At 39.1% G+C, this 18662-nt stretch overlaps 1 protein-coding gene across 5 annotated transcripts in view; it reads left to right on the top strand.

Annotated features, from left to right (window-relative positions):
- ADD3 (adducin 3) overlaps positions 1-18662 on the top strand; it is a 226427-nt gene that overhangs the window by 54021 nt on the left and 153744 nt on the right. For all 5 annotated transcript variants that reach the window (XM_042456390.1, XM_042456389.1, XM_042456388.1 and 2 more), the window contains exon 2: positions 11807-11854. The gene's annotated coding sequence lies outside the window, so the exon portion shown is untranslated. The remainder of the gene's footprint in view (positions 1-11806; positions 11855-18662) is intronic.

Raw genomic sequence — 18662 nt, 5'->3', positions numbered from 1 at the left:
ACCAGAGAATGATCCATCCATGACAGGGGGGAAATATCATTTATTTCCGCCCACGGATTTTCTCAGTCCGTACTGAAGACTACATCGAGTGTATTATCAGCACAGTGTGTTGGACCCGAGACCAATTGGGACAGGCCCGTGGCTGTCATGGATTCCATGAACAACCGAGCCGCACCTGTTAGCTCTGTTGAGCCGGCCTCGAAGGGGATGTTGAGGTCCCCCAGAACAAGAAGTCTGGGGGACTCCAGCACCAGCTCCGAGACCAGCTGTGTCTGCTCGCCCAGGGAGTCTATTAGGCAACGGGGTGGACTGTAGACCAACAGAATCCTCAGGCTGTCCTTGGCCTTCAGAGGCAGGTAAATAAATTCGATGTGTCTCAGTTTTGGAACCGAATTCCTGGTCATGGTAATATGGCTTTTATGGACCACGGCCACTCCTCCCCCTCGCCCACTTTCCCCTACCTGCTCCTTCAGCGTGTACCCGGCTGGGAGAGCTTTAGCCCAGGTCACACAACTGTCCTCCCCCAGCCAGGTCTCCGTGATGCATGCCAGGTCGGTGTCCTGTTCATCTAATAGGTTGTATATGATGTGGGATTTATTTTTCACCGACCTGGCATTACATAGGAGCAAGGTGAGGGTCTGTGGTATGGATGGGACGATCCTCGGTTCTTTTGGGTTAACAGGGTGACTGGAAGGCGGGATAGATATTAAACATCGTTCTCGTCTTCCTTTCGATGTATTAATCAGCCTGTTAGCGCCATATCTCCCCATGCCCCTCACCACTCTTATCGGGATTCCCTGACCGATTTCAGTCTTTATATCAGTACAATTGGCCACCATTCTCTTAACAACACTCTCCTCTACATCATGTTCCAATTGTTGCTGTTGTGACTATTGAAATCATCATCATAGATTATCCAAATATAAAACAGTGGAAAAGAAAAAATCCTGTTTTTATAACATCAAATGATGCCATAAATTAACCTAATTTACACAGCTATAGTTGTACTAGTATCTGATATTGGCAATCAGATAAGATGGAATTATCAAACCCCCAATGTCCATGACGAATTTAAGAGGTAGAGGTGTTATTGCTGCTTCCCCCTTGCATCAATTTCCCTACTAATATCCCAAGTGAGTCCATACCAGACTGTTTGATTTTCCTGGCTCTCTGTGAGCACAATAATGGACTTCAGCGCTGGTGTCTTTTCCGGGGGCCGGCGGGCTGGCTTTTGGAGGTTGCCGCTCCCATCAGCTCCTCCCCCTTCCGAAACGCTGCGCAGGCACGGCAATGTCCCAGTCCTCGCAAGTGGGCACCCTCTCTCCTCGGGCGGCGCTGGCATATGCTGGAAGCTGCATATGACGTGGGTGCATTTTAAGTGTTAGTTAATGATTGTAAATTTCTTGCATGCCTTTGGCAGATAGAGGGAAATGCAGAAAAACCATTACAATTTTTTTTGAGCAAAGTGAGAAGTATGAATAAAGTTAAGTTTTGGGAATTTCTACCTGAAGAAGGCTAAAATTCAGGCATTCTCAAAGTATCATTGCTCTCTATGAAGAAGTGAGAAACTATCTGGTATAAAGAATCCATTATTGAAACTGCTCAGTGACACTGAGATTGGCAGAAACTTGTACCCAGCACCTGTTCATCCTTGCAATACTGTCTAGAGAGTGAATAGTTAAGAGCCTCTAGTAGTCAGAGCCATCTAGCATTGTGGATGAGTTATTGGAGGGTCACTGTGACATTTATTTATTTTATTTATTAGAGTACTGATACCCTGCTCTTCAGCCCTTGCAATGTGTTTCAAGAATGAAATTGCTCACCTCTGCCTCTATTTTGGATGCAGTACCTCAATCCGTTCAGCTTGTTGGGAGTTTTCAGAGCATTGTCAAATCCCAGATTGTATAGGTTTCAGCTGTCAAAGCTGAAGGATGTGGACAAGTGCAGTGGAAATCATGCATACTTAACGCTTGACCCTTTCACTCATTACATTAAGCAGGGAGCAGTTGACCTTATGTGTCCAGAAAGTGGCAAATGCCTCCTTTAGAGAGAAGGTAGTGTGGCTGCTTCTGAAGATTTTAATAAATGTTAGATAGTTGCTAATAATAATATCCTTATCAACAAGGTGCTTGGAATGGATAGTTGCTATTCAGGTCTGGACACTTAGATAAGGCTAAGTGTTTTGAGCCATTCAGGAAAGTCTTTGAAATTGTTTTGTTATTGCTAATTCTTTGGTTGCCCCAAAGGAGGACCAAATAAAGACAATGGGGTGGGTTCACCTGAATCTCTTTGGAGTTTTTGATACTGTCTACCATTGTAGCCTTTTTGACTGGCTATTCAAGTTGGGATTTAAGGGCACTTTTTTCAGTGGTTCCATTCTTGCCTGGGTGGCTCATTTGTAGAAGGTAATTCTTGAGGACGATTTCCTTGGCATCTATACTGTTCAGTATGAAACCTGCAGGATTCTGTTCCATTACTTAATTATTCAGTATTTACATGTATTTGCTTAATAGGGCCCTCTGGATGTTGGAGGTAATATAGCATCAATGTGTTTACTTTTTCAAAAAAAAAAAACCTGTGGTGAAATAATGGAAGTGCTACATCATTGCCAGGCACAATAATTGACAGATTGGGAAATATTAACCTGAGCCCCAATATAGGGATGACGGGACACACTTTAGAGAAGTTGTTAATCTGCCATAGATGCAGTGGTCATTGTCACCTAGTTGGGTCTACATTTACAGGTGTGCAATCTGGGGAATATTAGTTGATGCACATTTATCACCAGAGGCAAAGTTGCTTCAGTGGCATAGAGTGTCTTCTAACATCTTAGGCTAGTAAATTATCACTCTATCTGGACAGGTACAGCCTAGTCTTTACAGTCATCATGCTCAAGTAGTACCTAGGGTTAGATAATGGTAATGCATTTTATGTGCAGGGACGTAGCCAAGGGGGGGGGGGTTTCTTGGGGTCCGGTCACCCCTTCCATTAGAAAAATGAATGGTGTGTGCTGCTGCGCCGCCACACCCAAGCCCCAATATAATGGTGGCACTTAGTCTGGACCCCCTCCTTCCTAAAATCCTGGCTACGTCCCTGTTATGTGGGCTGCCTCTGAATGTGATTTAGAAGCTGCAGTTCAGAATGTAGCAACTATACTAGTGCTGTGCCAGCTACATTGAACCAATGTAGTGGTTGGAAGTTTGGACCAGGATTCCGAGAGACAAGTTTGAATCCCCATTCAGCCATAGAGACCATTGGGCAAGTTATACTCAAGAGTAAGGCAGTGGCAAAGCCCCTCTGAATAAAAGTTGCCATGAAAATACTATGATAAGCCTCCACAAGTTGGAGTCAGCTTTAAGGCACATAAAAGCAATAACAGAGGTGAGCTGCGCTGTTTCTTAAAACTTTTCAACGAACACTTCCTAGTGATTTTTGTTTTGTTTTGTTTTTTATTTTTAAAACCCTTCACAGTTTGGCTTTTGAAGCCATTGACACCCCAAACAGTAGGTATCCATTCATTAAGATCTAGTGAAAGATGAGGTTTAGAGGGCGTAAATACCCTAAAGGCATTAGATCTTGTCTAATCTTGGAAGCTAAGCAGAGTCAGCTCTGCTTAGTACTTGGATGAGAGACTGCCAGCAAATACCAGGTGCTGTGGGCTATATTTCAGAGGAAGGAACTGGCAAAACCAGTTCCTTGCCTTAATTATTCCTTTCCTAAGAAAAACCCTATGAAATTCATGAGGTCACCATAAGATGACAGACCACTTGGAGGCACATATTCACACACAAACAGAAAGTAACATTGGAGTGGCTTTGGGAAGAAGACATTCTCAGTGGTACTGTAGAATCATCAGGATACACTTGTTGTGCCCCTACATTTTTCAGCACTAGCACAAAACTTGACTTCTATTTTCACAAGCTTTTAGTTCGTTGTTTTTATTTATTTATGCTGGTTTCAGATCTGCTGCTGTGTTTCTGTTTTAAAGATTACTTTTTCAATTTATTTGTACATTTTTATTTTTATGTTACTACTTTATCTAAATCACTCTGGGAATTTTTTTTTTTTGAAGGGGAGTTTAAATGTCCAAATAAATAAAGTGGATTTGGCAATCTGATACAGGATCAGCAGTTTTGTAATCTACTTTAGAAGTCTGTCTACTCCTTTTGAATCTTGAATAAACAGGTATTACAGAATTACTGCTCAGTGCTGTCTCTTATCCAAAGAAAGGTAAACCCTACAGCACCTGTCCTGGACTTCTTGGTGCTTGAATAAATGGATAGAGTTTAATTATTCCAGTTGCCCAGGGCCAATTGAGCTTTTCCCCATCTGGTACTCTTCAGATGTGTTAAACTACAGGTCCCAGATACTCCTAGCTAACCAGTTACTGATAGTCTGCATCTGAAAGAAAAATGGTCTTTGATTCCTGGCAGATATATTTGACAAGTGTGTATTTTGAAATTAAATTATTTCTTACATTTTAACAGTGGTTTGAATCAGATTCCCCCCCCATCCCACTTTGACTAAACACTTAACTCTGCTTGCCTAACAGCTGTCAGATTATTTCTGTTTGGTTTCAAATGATGTAATTCTGTAGTGTTTATTATCAAAATGCAGAATAACTTCCAAGAGTTTAAGGCAGCTAAAGAATTAGTGTAAACTGATCTCTAAAATCTGCAATAAAATCCTCTATAATCTCAAGCATTTGTGTGCCCAACTGCCAAAATTTTAGCCCTTAATTAGGCTATGAAGAAATCAAGCTTTCCTGACAGTGAGCCACAAGGTTATGCTTGGTTAGTGTTCAACATAGTTGGAAATGGGCGTGTTGAATCAGAGAAAATGATGGGAGCAAGTCTTGTTGAACTCGCTGGTTCTTTTAAAATGTGGCTGCACCTAGGTAGTACAGGATTGCTACCTGTTTTTGTATTGACTTTGCATAAGACTACCTTTTAATACAGGGGTAGGCAACCTGTGGCCCACGGGCCCGATTGCTGCTGGAGCCTTTGGCCTCTCGCGTGAGGGTGTGGGGCCTTTGGCCTATCAGGAGGAGGCGGGCAAGGGGGGCAATTGTCTATAGAAGCCTGAGAAACATGCATTTATATTAACATTTTTTAAAAAATCAGCAATTTTTTTTGCGTGCCCTCCATTTTTAAAAGTGTCCTCCATTTGAAATTTTTTGTCCTACATTTGTCCCAGTTTATTTATTTAATTAATTTTTTTAAAAAAATAATTTAATTATTTATTTTTTTGCACCCCCCCCCCCCCCCTTCTCTGAGGGGGAGCAACCCGGCCCCCAGCTCAAAAAGATTGCCTACCCCTGTTTTAATATAATATCATTTTGCATTAAGATATGGCAAAATAAGCAAGTGGATAATAGTATTGATTTCATTTTTCATCACATCAGTTATGTCATCACCAACATAGGCACGGTACAGACTGCCCAAATGCGCTGTGCTCCCAGCACCTTGCTCCCCAACTGCACACTTCCTAACCCTAGTATGTATGGGGGCTGCCATGATTGCACGGCCCCGCCCACACATTGCACATGTTGGTGATGTCGCAGCTGTGCAGTGTCCAAATGGCGCTGCACAGCTGCAACGTTACTGCGCTGTCCGATGGTGCTTTGCTGCATTGCAGCTGTGCAGCAAACAGGAGCTGCTTCTAAGTGCTCCTTTTTTGCTGTGCAGCGGTAATGTGTCATTTGGTTGCTGCAGTAGTGCTGTGCAGCAAAGAGAGGCAGCTACAGCCCGCCTTTTGCAGGCAGTGTGTACCGGACCATAGTTTCAGATGGAATTAAAAAACAGCCATGTTAGTCTGGGGAATCAGAGAGCAAACAGATCTTGTAGCACCTCAGGGACTAACTGGAAGAAAGGAGCTAGTAGCATGAGTTTTTATAGATGTCAGTCTGCTTCCTCACATCCGAGGAAGTAAACTGAAATTTGTGAAAGCTCATGCTGTGCTACCAGTTTCTTTCTTTTGGATGGTTTCTGATGGAACAGGAAAAGCTGGAACTGTTCTGTGTCGCTAAGTAAAACCAAAGATTTCCTTGTAGATGTTTAGAAGTTGGAATGCATCCTAGGATTACTATGTATGTAAGTCTGATAAAGTCATATATATACTAATTTTCATGTACTATCAAAACATCTGAAACTCTCAAGGCTGTTGGTTTTGTAAAAAATATATAATTATTGTGTTTGCTTTCCTTGCATTCTGTATGCTTAGGACTGGCAATGAATAGGATTGAACAGTTGTTGGGTTAATTGTCAGTTGTTTCCAGTAAGGAAAATCTCTTTGGTAAAGCTGTTTGCATTCCTATGGTCTGTGGTATAAGGAAATACCATGTTATAAAAATTTCCAATTATTTCCCTAAGGATACTTTTTCAATTTCCATAGCCTTTGATGCCTTGGGATGAGAAACCATAGAAAAGGGAACTGAAGTAGAAACAGAGAAATATGGTTCTTAATCCATTATTATGCAATCTCATATTTTCTGTTAACATCTGTTGATTTTTTTTTCCCTTTGCTTTTCTAACCTGAGTTCAGGAATTGTACCAGAGTTGCTTCTTTTGATTTAGTCAGACAAACTAATAGTTGGGAGGATTTTTGTAGTTGTTCACCCCAGAGCACATTTATTTAGCTCACTACGACATATTTCATTTTCAGTGACATTGTTTCCTATATGTTTCGGATCTTGCCCTGCTGGAAAGAGGATCTCCAGCCCAATCCCAGCACCTTGTAGAATCTAGACATAAACAGTTTTTGCTCTGATCCGTTTCCCAACCCCTGCTGAAGAAAAGCATTACCATGCATCACTATGGTGATAGTGTTCTCAGAAAGTAGGCACTGTTGGCCTTATGTTACAACCAGTATTTTGTGGCAGGGCCAAAAATTTCAGTTTTGGTTTCAGTACAGAGAATCTTTATCTACATGTTTATTCTGTCCTGAATACAGTGGTACCCCGGGATACGAATGCGCCGCCTTACGAAATTTCCGGGTTACGAAAAAAATCAATAGGAAAAAACTGTTCCGGGTTACGAAGGTTTTTTCGGGTTACGAAAAAATTTTTTGGTGCTTTTCGGCGCTATTTCGCACGAAATCGCGGCTTTTCCCCATTAGCGCCTATGGCTTTTTCGGCTTACGAAGCATTTCGGGTTACGAACGCGGCGGCGGAACGAATTATTTTCGTAACCCGGGGTACCACTGTATGTCTTTTGACAGTCTCCAAATAAGCTTTGTTATGGGCTTGTTTCAGAGATAGCTTTCTTCTTTGCTAGTCTTTCATAAAGCCCACCTTAGTGGAGCATCTGGGTGATAGTCCCATGGACTGTTTCTTCCATCTCCCCTAAAGATCTCTCTGGCTACTTCAGAGTTGTTGCTGTTGCGTATCTTCAAGTCATTTCCGACTTACAAAAACCTAAAATGAACCTGTCATGGTATTTTCTTGGCAAGCTTTGTTCGGGGGGCAGGGATTGCCTTTGCTTTCCTCTGAGACTGAGAATATGTGACTTGTCCACGATCACCCAGTGGGTTTTGTGACTGAGCAGGGAAGGTCTCCAGAATTGTAGTCCAGTGATCAAACCACTACACCACAGAGGCTTCAGGTACCATTGACCTCTTAGTTATTTCTCTAATGCCTTCCATACCCACTCACTAAATTTTGGTGGATGTTAGTTCAGCTATATTCTTTTATTGATAGCCCAGTTTTGTTTGGTGCTTCTACACAAAACTTTCTCTTCCTCCTCCTCCTCCTTTTTTTTTTTAATTAAAAAAAATAGCTTTTGGCTTTCATAATGCTGTTTAGATATGTCCTTGAGCAGACCCTTGGATCTTCTGGAAACAAGTGCATTCAGTCTGAGATCATGTGATAGTGGAGTTCATTCAACTACTTAAATAACTTCTGGATGTAGTGGATTCCACCCAAACTTATTTAAACGTTTCACAGCAAGAGGGTGTATGTGAATACAACAAGTGCCAGTTATCAATGGTGGAGAGTTTGACACATAGTCATAATGTGAATTATAACACTGAAGATATTCTAAACTCTCTCATTTTCATTTTCTCTCTTTTGAAGCCTGCTAGTAAATAACCACAATAAATACTTCAGTATTGTCTACTTACAGAGATTTACAAAATAGATCTGTGTTCCATTTCTTTGTAAAATGGAACTTAATGGTACCAATGGATTTTGAACAATTTTTATGATATAATGTCTGATAGATAATTTTATTGAGTTGTTTATAAACCCTTTAGAGAAGAATAATGATACAAAAGATGCTGCTTTTGTGATTTGTAAATAACATTCCATTGTGATCTGTTTCCTCTTATATATAAATATTGCTATCAGAAGTGTTGTGCAGTACATTGTTTTGATTATATTGAGTTTTGAACTTTATATTATTATAAATAGATAATACATTAATTTATTTTCCTTTTTGATTTTATACTTATATATTGTGTTTTTCATAGATATATTCTACTGTTCTTTAATTAAAAAAATAAAACAGTCTCAAATGTTTATTTTAATGTTTTCTATGTTTGTTATACCTTAAAATGTTACATAATTGAATAATAGTTCATTAAGTGTTTACAAACCTAAGAATATTCCAGGTATGTCCAGGGACTGGATTGACCTAAAGATCAGCAAGACTTCATAGATGGTTAGCTTCATTTGTGCCACAAATCCTTCTTTCTCAATGTGTTTAAAAACACTGACATGGTTTAGTTGTTAGCACCCAGGCTATAGCTCACCTGGTAGAGCAAACATGTCTGTTTACCAGGCTGAGAAATCTTTTTCAATCAAAGGATTAAGATGGCTCAGAACCCATGCATGTATGATTATATGCCAACTATGGGCAGAGCCATGGCTGGCCTTGCATCCCAGATCCCATTTAGTTTTTCCCTCTCTCTGTTTGTTATATACATGCACACACATTTTGTTCCTCTAACACTTAACATGCATAATGGCTATTATTATACTTTGCCAGTTTGAGTGGTGCTAGAATAATATACACAGTAATTTAGGAGTATGGCCCTAAACACCCCAAAGGCACCAGATCTTGGCTGATCTTGGAAACTAAGTAGAGTGAGCCCTAGTTAGATGGGGGACTGATAATGAATACCAGGTGCTTTAGGCTATATTTCAGAGGAAAAGGTAAAGGTTTCCTCTTTGATGTGATTGTCTAGTCGTGTCTGACTGTAGGGTGAGGCTCATAGCCATTACTAAGCCAAGGGAGCCAATGTTGTCAAAGTCGACTGTGTGCATGTGGCCAGCATGATTGCACAGAATGCTGTTACTTTCCCACCAAAGTGGTACCTATTTATCTACTTGCACTTTTTATAAGCTTTTGATGTGCTAGGTTGGCAGAAGCTGGGACTAGTGATGGGAGCTCACTCTGACATGCGGTGCTTGGGTCTTGAACTGACGATTTGCCAACCATGTGGTTGTCAGAGTCGGTGTCGTAACTGCTAAGCCATCACTTCCCCCCCTTCAGAAAAAGGGACAGGCAAAATCACCTCTGAGTATTCCTTGCCTAAGGAAAACCTAAGGAATTCATGGAGTCACCATAAGATGACAGGTGACTTGAAGACACATACACATATATGTACTTGGATCACAAGAGAAAATGACATCAGATGCATGTGGAAATACCCATGTATTGGAATGCTTAAAGAAGTGGTGATAAAAATGCTAATGAATTGCAGCCTTTCATGGGAAGCTTTGTGTGTAAAATGCAGCAAAAATTATATGTTCTTAGAAGAAAACAGAGGCTGAAACATGGATCATAAAGTGCGTGTGTTGCATTCTTACTTAAAGCCTTTTTTAGCTAAATGCTTAAGTACTATAATTCTAGGAATAAAGGAAGATCACATGATATTTTTGTAATAACCATTTTACTTAAACCTCATTGAAGAGAACAGAAAGATCAAAATGTAATTCTATTCAGCCTTTCTAATGCACCATGTAATAATAATGCACTGCAGCTTGCCAAATATAATGTAGACAGTTTATCTATAAAATAACTAATGTCTTGTGTAGTGTTCTCTAAAATTAGTAAAAATAACAAGTAGTCTATAATATATTTTTAAAAGTATATAGCATACCCTCCAGGATAGTGTGCAGAACCTTTTTTTATCTTGTAATAAATGTATTCGTAGTTAGATGAATCACTTAGTGTTCATTTTTGTTTAGAAAGTATTGGTTTAAGTGCCTTACCACAATATGCAGATAACTTGGGGCAGGGGCAGTAGTTTTACTCTCACTGCATACGGACATAGGCATATTGCAGTTAACAAAGCCTTTGATAAATATGTTCCTTTTAAGAAGGTTTTGCTTGCCCACCCTTTTCTTCCTTGTCCTCTGTCTAGCTCAGTACTTCTCAAATAGTGGGGCGGGCCCCCCAGGGGGGGGCACGAGGCTCCGTAAAGGGGGGCGCGAGGCTGTTATGCAGAGGTGTACTTATAACAATTTTATAGACAAATGATACTATTTACAGTCATGCGGGGGGCGCGAAATGTTTTCTTCTTCCTAGGGGGACATGACAGAAAATAATTGAGAAGCACTGCTGGAACAGCATCAGTATTGTGAGTATAGTGAAGGAGGGCTGGGGAAGCATAGACCTTCGATGTCAGGTTGCTGCAGCTTGTCTTAAGTAAACAATATAATAATCCTTGAGTTGGGATTAGAAATCTAACCTAGCCAATCCTAGTATAGCTTTGTGTACCTACAACTGGCAAGGTAAATTAAAATTTTTGCTAAAACATATTTAACTGCTCTTCTTTTTTTTGTGGTGAGCATCCCTGTTCTTTCCATAAAACATCCAAGGGTAGCCATGTCAGCTATATAGCAAATCCAATAAAAAATTCACCAAACAGTGGAATTTTTTAAAACAAGCAGCGATAGTAATGGAATTCCCATTGCTGGATGTTGGTTGGCATTCTCAATTCCCCCCCCCCCCCCGGGTCCTGGATATAACATTGCTCTAGGATCCTCTTGGAAGGCAAATGGTAGGTATATTTGCCTCTACTGCAGTTTTGTAAAGCATTTTCTGAATGTTATGCACCCCCATAATAAGAATGGCTCCTAGTTCATTTCTCTCTCCATGCCCCTTCGCATTTGAACCAAAAGTTGTCAGATGATATTCTCTATTTCAGTGAGTGAGAGAAACCAGTGTCTCGTGGCATCCTCTGTTTGTTAGAGGACTGATGGGAATGGTTTCACTTTATATAAAGCATTTGCATAAGCAGTTAGGATGACATGTGCTGGTTCTGCCTTCTACATAGACAGAATTATGGAAGGTCAGGTACTCTCTTTTGGATTTTCTGAAGTTTTACAGAAAACCTGGGAAGTGGAGCATTATTTATTTTTATTTTGTGGTATATCTTGACACACACACCTCCCGGTACTTCTGTGGTGTTCTACTTATGTACACTTTATCTTTGTATCTCCAGTGCGATACTGTTCATTATTACTTTGTAACAACAGTTTTGATTCATCTCGGAAGATTTGTACATAACTCATGTATATATGTTAGCTAGAATATATTGACTGTTAAACATAGTTATGTATGATGAAACGTCGTTGATTTCAAGTGTTTGACCTTGTGACTGTATTTGAGCCAATTCTGGGGAGCCAGAAGAGTTGAAGAGTTCACTTTCCTGAACACCTGGTTGTGCGGGTTGTTTGTATTTTTTTAAAAAAAGAAATTGAATAGTATTTTCTCATGTAAAGTGATAGTAAAGCTTAAAATCCATACAAGTTCTATCTTGAGGTGACATTCTTTGTTTTATTTTTTATTTCTGTTTCCAGGTTAACTGCTTTAACACACACAAAGACAACAGTGAAGAAAACAGCCAGGTAATAAGTGCGTTTACGTTGGAAATTATTAGTACAAGAATGAATATTTTGTAATGCCAGATGTACCAATTGCAAGGGTTGTTAGTACAGGTACTTGTGAAATTACTATCTGTATTTCAAATTCCATGGATATTGGCATCACTGTTACTTTTGATTATTATAAAATGGAGACATATATAACTTTGATAGTCTACTGGGGGAGTACTATTTCTGTGTCTGTTTACCCTCATTCATTCTTGCATATCATCTGCTGATAGCGCTGCCTCCTCCTTATCTGCATCCCTTTCCACCAATGCTTTACCAATTGTGTGTCTGCAGCTTTTAAACAGTCCAACTAGTTCATAAAACATCCAGTGATAACATAAGCAGCTGAGCCAATGACTGATGAGATATTAGTTTCAGTCTGAATACTAGAACTCTCACAACCAATTGCTGTTGATATTCCTGCTGTTACATTTTATCTGAATCTTCAGAGAAAAGACTTCACTTTATTGTAAATTTCTGCTTTTCCTATTCTACTTGATATTTTCCTTATATATTTCCTTTAAATTGCCTCATTTGTTTCTGTGTGGCCTTGCTCTCGTCATTTATCAAAGCGGACTTTAAAATATAATAATTACAGTATAATTTAATATAACAAGAATGTAAACAGAAAATAGAAATTTAAACCATAGTGTTTACGTATTAATGGTTAAAATTAATGTAAATATCACAGACCACTGAACCTTTTAAGGAGGCTTAAATGTTTTGTATAGTTCAATTTGTGTATGTCGCTGTATATTTTAGTTTCTAATTTGTATATTATATGTTGTAATTTGTATATTGTATACTGTATGTTATGTGTTTTTTATCAATACAATTTTATTATTAAAATAAAGATAATAATTATAGATATATAGTGATTAATGCTTTAGGATAATTAAGGGAAATTCAGGATAAGTTCATTGTGCCTATACTGTATCTAAATAATTCTGTAAGATCTAAAGAGAAAGCTGGATGAGTGTCAAAAAAATGCTACCAGTCATTCCATTCATTTTATATACAAGCTGCCAATTCACCTGGGTCAAATCTCTTGTCCCAACTGTGCAGCTGTCTGGCAGTTGTCACTTTCTTCCCAACTGGTATGATTCATGTCCTGTAAAGATTTCAGAAAAACATTTCCCAGAGAAAGAGGGACCAGACAGGACTTCATCACCTGTAACTGATAAGTAACTTACATGTAGCTTGCTCCTAACAACAGTTGGTTTCTCCTTCTTCCAGCGTTTATTGAAGCATGTAGTTAGAAAGTACTGGAGGAGAAAATAAAAAGGACAGTACTTTTTCCTCTTTTTGCATACCATCCTTCAGAAATGTGGTAGTCCAGAGTGAGTTGTTTGACTGCTTCTCAAATAGTGAGTCATACTCCAAGGTTTCAAGAATCTAGTGAGGAGCTTGTAATGCCAACTCATTGAGTATTAAGGACAATAAAACGTAGATATTTAGTAAGATTTTTTGTTTGGAACAATTTGGTCCTGGACAAAAGTCATATTCCATAATTAAGCACATTATGTCTTTGTAACACTGGAGGATCTGCATGTGAAACTGCATGTTCCAAACCTTGTGGAAATCCATTACCAATCAAGGCTTTGCCCTAACATGGTACCACAATGACATCAGTATAAACCTGGCAAGTCTGTCTGAGGACTCCATTTTGTTTTACTTCAGTCTTGAATACAGTATACACTCAACTATAAGTCGACCTCATGTATAAGTTGAGGGCAGGTTTGGGGGGGAAGTTAGGGATTTTTATATGACCCTTGGATAGGTCGAGGGTGAAACTTGGGGACATGCAACAATGGATCTATATAATTTAGCAAAGGAAAACAATGCCAACGAACCTAGAAAATTATGGCAAGCATAACTGTTTTGGCTCACACTAAAGGCTGGATGGAAGAGAGAATAGAAGGAGGTCAGTGCTTCCAGGACAAATTGTTCTCTTGCCTTTCACCAGGAGATGGTTCCCTTTTTAATAAGAGTTAAAATACAGAATTTACATCAACTCATGAATAAGTCAATCTAGGTTTTTAGGGTCAATTTTTAACTAAAATTTCTAGACTTATACATGAGTATATACAGTATGTATTTCCATCAAATACTTTCATGTATTTTATCATGTAGAGAGATCCTGGGACTAAAGTAAGAAGTTGGCAGCATGAGCTTTCATAGACTTAAAGTCTACTTCCTCAGGTACATTTGGTAATGAGTCTACATACTGATTCTACAGACTAACATCCACTGTACCTATGTATTTTATTGTTACTGTGATGTCCTGCCAGGACTATTTGAATCTCCCCTGCATTTTCTTTCATGTTGGTTCAGGCCATAGAATATTTTAGTGTAGGAAAGTTCATTGTATTAGTTGTGGGAGGAGCTGTAGGATCCCCTGCATTTTTCCAGGTTTTGTTTGCCCTTTCCCAGCATGCTCTGCTTTAGCTAGAGGCTTTTTAGTTTTGGAGCTGTCTTTTGGTCGCAAACAGGCCCAGACAGCTGGAAAGGACATTTCTTACACGTTAGCCGATTTTAGTTACCAAGAATAAGTTAGCCATTTTAGTTACCAGGATTGAGTTAGCCAAATTAGTTACCAGCATCAAAGAAGACAAAGAAATCCGGAGCTGAAAGACCCTGCACCAGCTCCATTGAGTGAGGAGATCAAACCCAGCGAGATGACACCCTGAAGATTGCTGGAAGCCAAACTGTAAAGTATCTTTTATCTAGGGCTGAGGAGGAGAAAACTCTTTATTTTTGTTCTTTAAATTAAACTTCCCCCTTTTTGAACTTTACACTCAGCATCAGAGCCTTTTTGGGTAGAAGAGTTTGATCTCACCAGGGTACCGGCATTGCACACCCAAGCCTGCCACCACCTTTAGTTGGGTGTGTCTTCACAGTTACCTTGTGCTTTATTTGATATACTGTATGTATTTTAGTTATTTGATATTTAGATTTTGTAAGCTGCCCTGTGAACTTTGTTGAAAGAAAAGATATTAATATTTAGAATAAAAATAATTCAGAGCTACAGAGATGAAGTTAATGGTGCTGTAGTGGTAAACATGTATGTCAGTGTAATGGAATCAGACTGGTGTATTAATGCTTTGGTGATAAGGTAATTGTAAAGGCCAAGCAACAGTTTTCTAGCCCTCCTAGTTAAATTGACTTTAACAGTGAATCTGTTATAAGAATTAATAAAGACAGTGCTGACAAGTTGAACAAATGCATCCAAAATTGTTGTGTGCTCCCAAAATGTTGAAAATAAAATTGAGAATTCAGAAATTTGATAAATTCAAATATTTGTGGTGTCTCAAACGCAGCTTATGATTAAGAGGATGAATTTAAGTAGCTTCAAGCAAAGGTTATGAATCTTCCAATAGGTTTTATTGCCATGGATTATTTTATATAATGTGATAACTAGGTCCCAAGTTTTGAATCTACCAGGTAAAAGATGATTGTCCACAGATTTTCCATTCAGAAATCTTAAATGTTGATGTCAGTTTAAAATAACAAACAAAAAACAGGGATGTTCTATTGTGTTGAATTCTAAATTATTATGTGGGAGTACTAATGAAAATGTTTCTCCACTGTATCTTTGCTAGTGTGTATAGTCAGCCCTCCGTTTTTGCAGGGGATCCATTCTGGACCCCCTCCCCCCGTGAAAACAGAATTTCACACGTATTCAAGCCCCATAGTCTTGAATGGGAGTGCCTGCCCGCAGCATGTGCCCCATTTTAATCTCCTCTGTTTGCTGCTCGTGAGTAAGCAAGGGTCATGAATATGAAGTCTGCGCAAACAGAGGGGCAACTGTATAACTTTCTGTAGTAGAGTAAAAACAGAATGTATTAATGGTTGTATCGCCTCTGAAAAGGAATGGAGACTATTTTCATGGTTGATTCTGTAGATTTTCTTTTTTCCATTAGATCACAGAAATCTTCCCCCTCTTTTCTGACTGCTCACAACTGTAGTTCAAGGAAATGTTTTTTCCAGCTTCTCTATCTTTCCTAGCCATTATTCAGTGTGGATTGTGCTAATGTATTGAATTGTATAGTTTACTAAAATTATGAAAGATTGGAGCACTGCCCAGAGGCAAGTGAAAACACTCCATAAATATTATCTTGTAGTTGGGTTGTATAATCTTCAGATAAACATTAACTGAAGAAGGTGTATGAATTAATTGCAGTTGTAGATTAAAATAGTTTTGTTGTTGTTGTTAAGAAAAGGCTTCCCCCAACCATCCAGAGCAAACTTTAGGGTAAAACTGGGGAGCACTGGTGCAGAGTGGGGCAGCAATCTTTGATAAATCCCTCTGTTCCTGTCCTGCTTTTGACAGAACAAAGAAACAAGTTAGATTTTGTCCAGTGATTTCAGATTGATTTGGGGGGGGGGGGGGGCGAGACCAGGTGAAACACACAGGCCAAATACAGCAGTTTCTGGCTGCTTTAGGGCATTGCGTTCAAATGACAAACTCCTCCAAAGCGGCCAGAAGCAGCTCCAAGGCCACGATCTAGTCCTTTGGATCAGCTCAAAAAGAAGCTGGAATAATCTGAATTAAAAAAGGATCTTGAATAATCTAGCTCCTGGCCATGGCTGCCTTGGGACCATGGCTGGAGCAGCCAGAGGTTGCTCTTTATCTACTGTGTGCTTCAACCCATATTAGCATGAGACAAGATAGATATACGTATAAATATCTCACTGTTTTTGTGTGTGCTTGTGCATGCCTACCTAGATTATAATTTCATGCATTTATCAGTGAGCTCTGGCCCACAGCTGTTAATGTCACAACAAACTGTTGTGCAAAGATCTTTTTGTTGTTGTGATATTTCTGCTTATAGAACTTTACATGACCAGAGATTTATTAGATTTATTACTAGTGTGAGTTAAATGCACACCGAGGAGTCTTAATGGTAAACCTTGGCTTTTGCTTAATGTTTGAATAAATGGCCTGTTTAAAAATAATACCATTGTTTCATCACGGCAAATCTGCATTTCCCTGCAAATGTACATTAAGTTATGTACAAGACAAACAGAAATAGTTAATAAAAAGTGTGATTAATAACTCATGTTTCTGGATAATAAGTTGTCATTTGTTGTATTATACTTGGATTATGTGAATAACACTTAAATGTAGTGTTGTCTGAAATAAGGAGAAGCTTTTAGGAATTTATTGTCTTCCTGTAATCACATCACTCCTGTCAAATAAGTCAAAATCTGCATTGGAATAGTGTGGAGAGTAGAAACAGGCTAGCTGATAAAAATGAAATTGAAATGTGGTTATATGGAATCCCAGATATGGGGACAGAGGCTTCTAGATTTTGGGTTGTTGTTTTTTTAAAAAAAAAAACACTGGTGCTTCATTTAATAGACAGCTATCAGGAATAGACTTTAATAATTATGCTTTAATCAGCTTGTCTGAATGGCCTCTTATGTGGACTCTAGAACTGCTTTGCTTTAGCAGTCAGGCTGTCATATCCAATCGAGTCATTCCCTGGGACCATTTTGAAGAAATAGTACTGTTATGTTTATTCATCTCCCACTTCTCTGCTTTTGGCATGGCTTGGCCACTAATGGTGAATGATAACTTTGTCCATTTGGAAAGCCAGCTTGCATTCATCTAGATAGCAGGAGGTGTTTGATTGCTCTGAGGAATGAGGTGGTATGTCAAGAGAGCTGGGAAGAGTTTTGGGGGGGAGGGGGATTACTTTGCCTTTTGAAAGTAGTTGAAGCCATGGTAAGAGATGATAGTTAAATCAAGTAGTTTTAGGAGCTCATACTGCTATTATTTACTATTTGACACTAGCAGTAATAAGTCTTGTATTTGGATTATCCATTGTCGCATTTTCTTTCCGCATGTGACTCTTTTTAGCATAGATTCAAAATGTGAATGTCCTTGGCAATAAGGCATAATGGAAAGGAGGAGGAGTGTTTTGTCAGTTTCTATATTATGTAATTTGTTTTCTAATTTCTCTAGTTTATTATAAAAATCGTTATCCAGTAATGGAATGGTGGGATCCAGTGGGAGAGGATGATCCTTTCTCTCCACTGTAGCCCTCTGTGCACCCCCAAAATTGGATGTGATTGATTGAGAAACCCTCTGAAACCAGTTTTCAGGTGGCACTTAAGGTTGCAACGAAGAAAGGAGAGGAAGAAATTTCCATGGAGACTGCTATCCTAGAAGAAGCATTTCTGCTTCTCTGTGTCGTCGTCCTTGTGTTTTTTAAATGTTTCGTTGATGTGCACATTTAGTTATACAGTATTTAACAGGTATGTTAAAACTCATGCAGTTAATCAGTTTTCGTAGTCTTGTAGCAACTATTCAAGATGTCTTCCTTATTACTGATTCTTAGCTCCACTGAGCTGGATACAATCTTAATATTCTCCCCCACATACATGCATATGTATACAGGTATTTTCTAGGCTATTGCTAATACTTTTCTTACAGTGCCTGTACAGTGTTAAAATACTCTTCCCTATCTCACCAATGGCCCCTCCTCTTTCCAGTACCATAGGCTAGCATAGTTCTGGCAGCAGATAAATTTCCATATCGCTTTCACTGTCAGATTCCTGGGCCATGAGATAAAGCAGTTTAATGCAACACAAAAAAGAGAAGGTTGAGGTTAATGTAAGGTTTCTGATTGCACTCATGAGTAAGAAAACCTTGGCTAATACTTTAAAAAGGAATGATGCAAGAGTGTGTTGTTTGAGTGGTAGTTGAAATGTTCAGGGTTCCCTGCTCCCCAGTCTTGGCAAACCTGTATCATTGTTTTCATTTGAATTCTGGGGG

Source organism: Sceloporus undulatus, chromosome 3 (genome assembly GCF_019175285.1).
Source record: "Sceloporus undulatus isolate JIND9_A2432 ecotype Alabama chromosome 3, SceUnd_v1.1, whole genome shotgun sequence".
Taxonomy (NCBI): Eukaryota; Metazoa; Chordata; class Lepidosauria; order Squamata; family Phrynosomatidae; genus Sceloporus; species Sceloporus undulatus.
The sequence above is the reverse complement of the archived record's forward strand: the minus strand, read 5'-3'. Positions and strand labels throughout refer to the sequence as shown.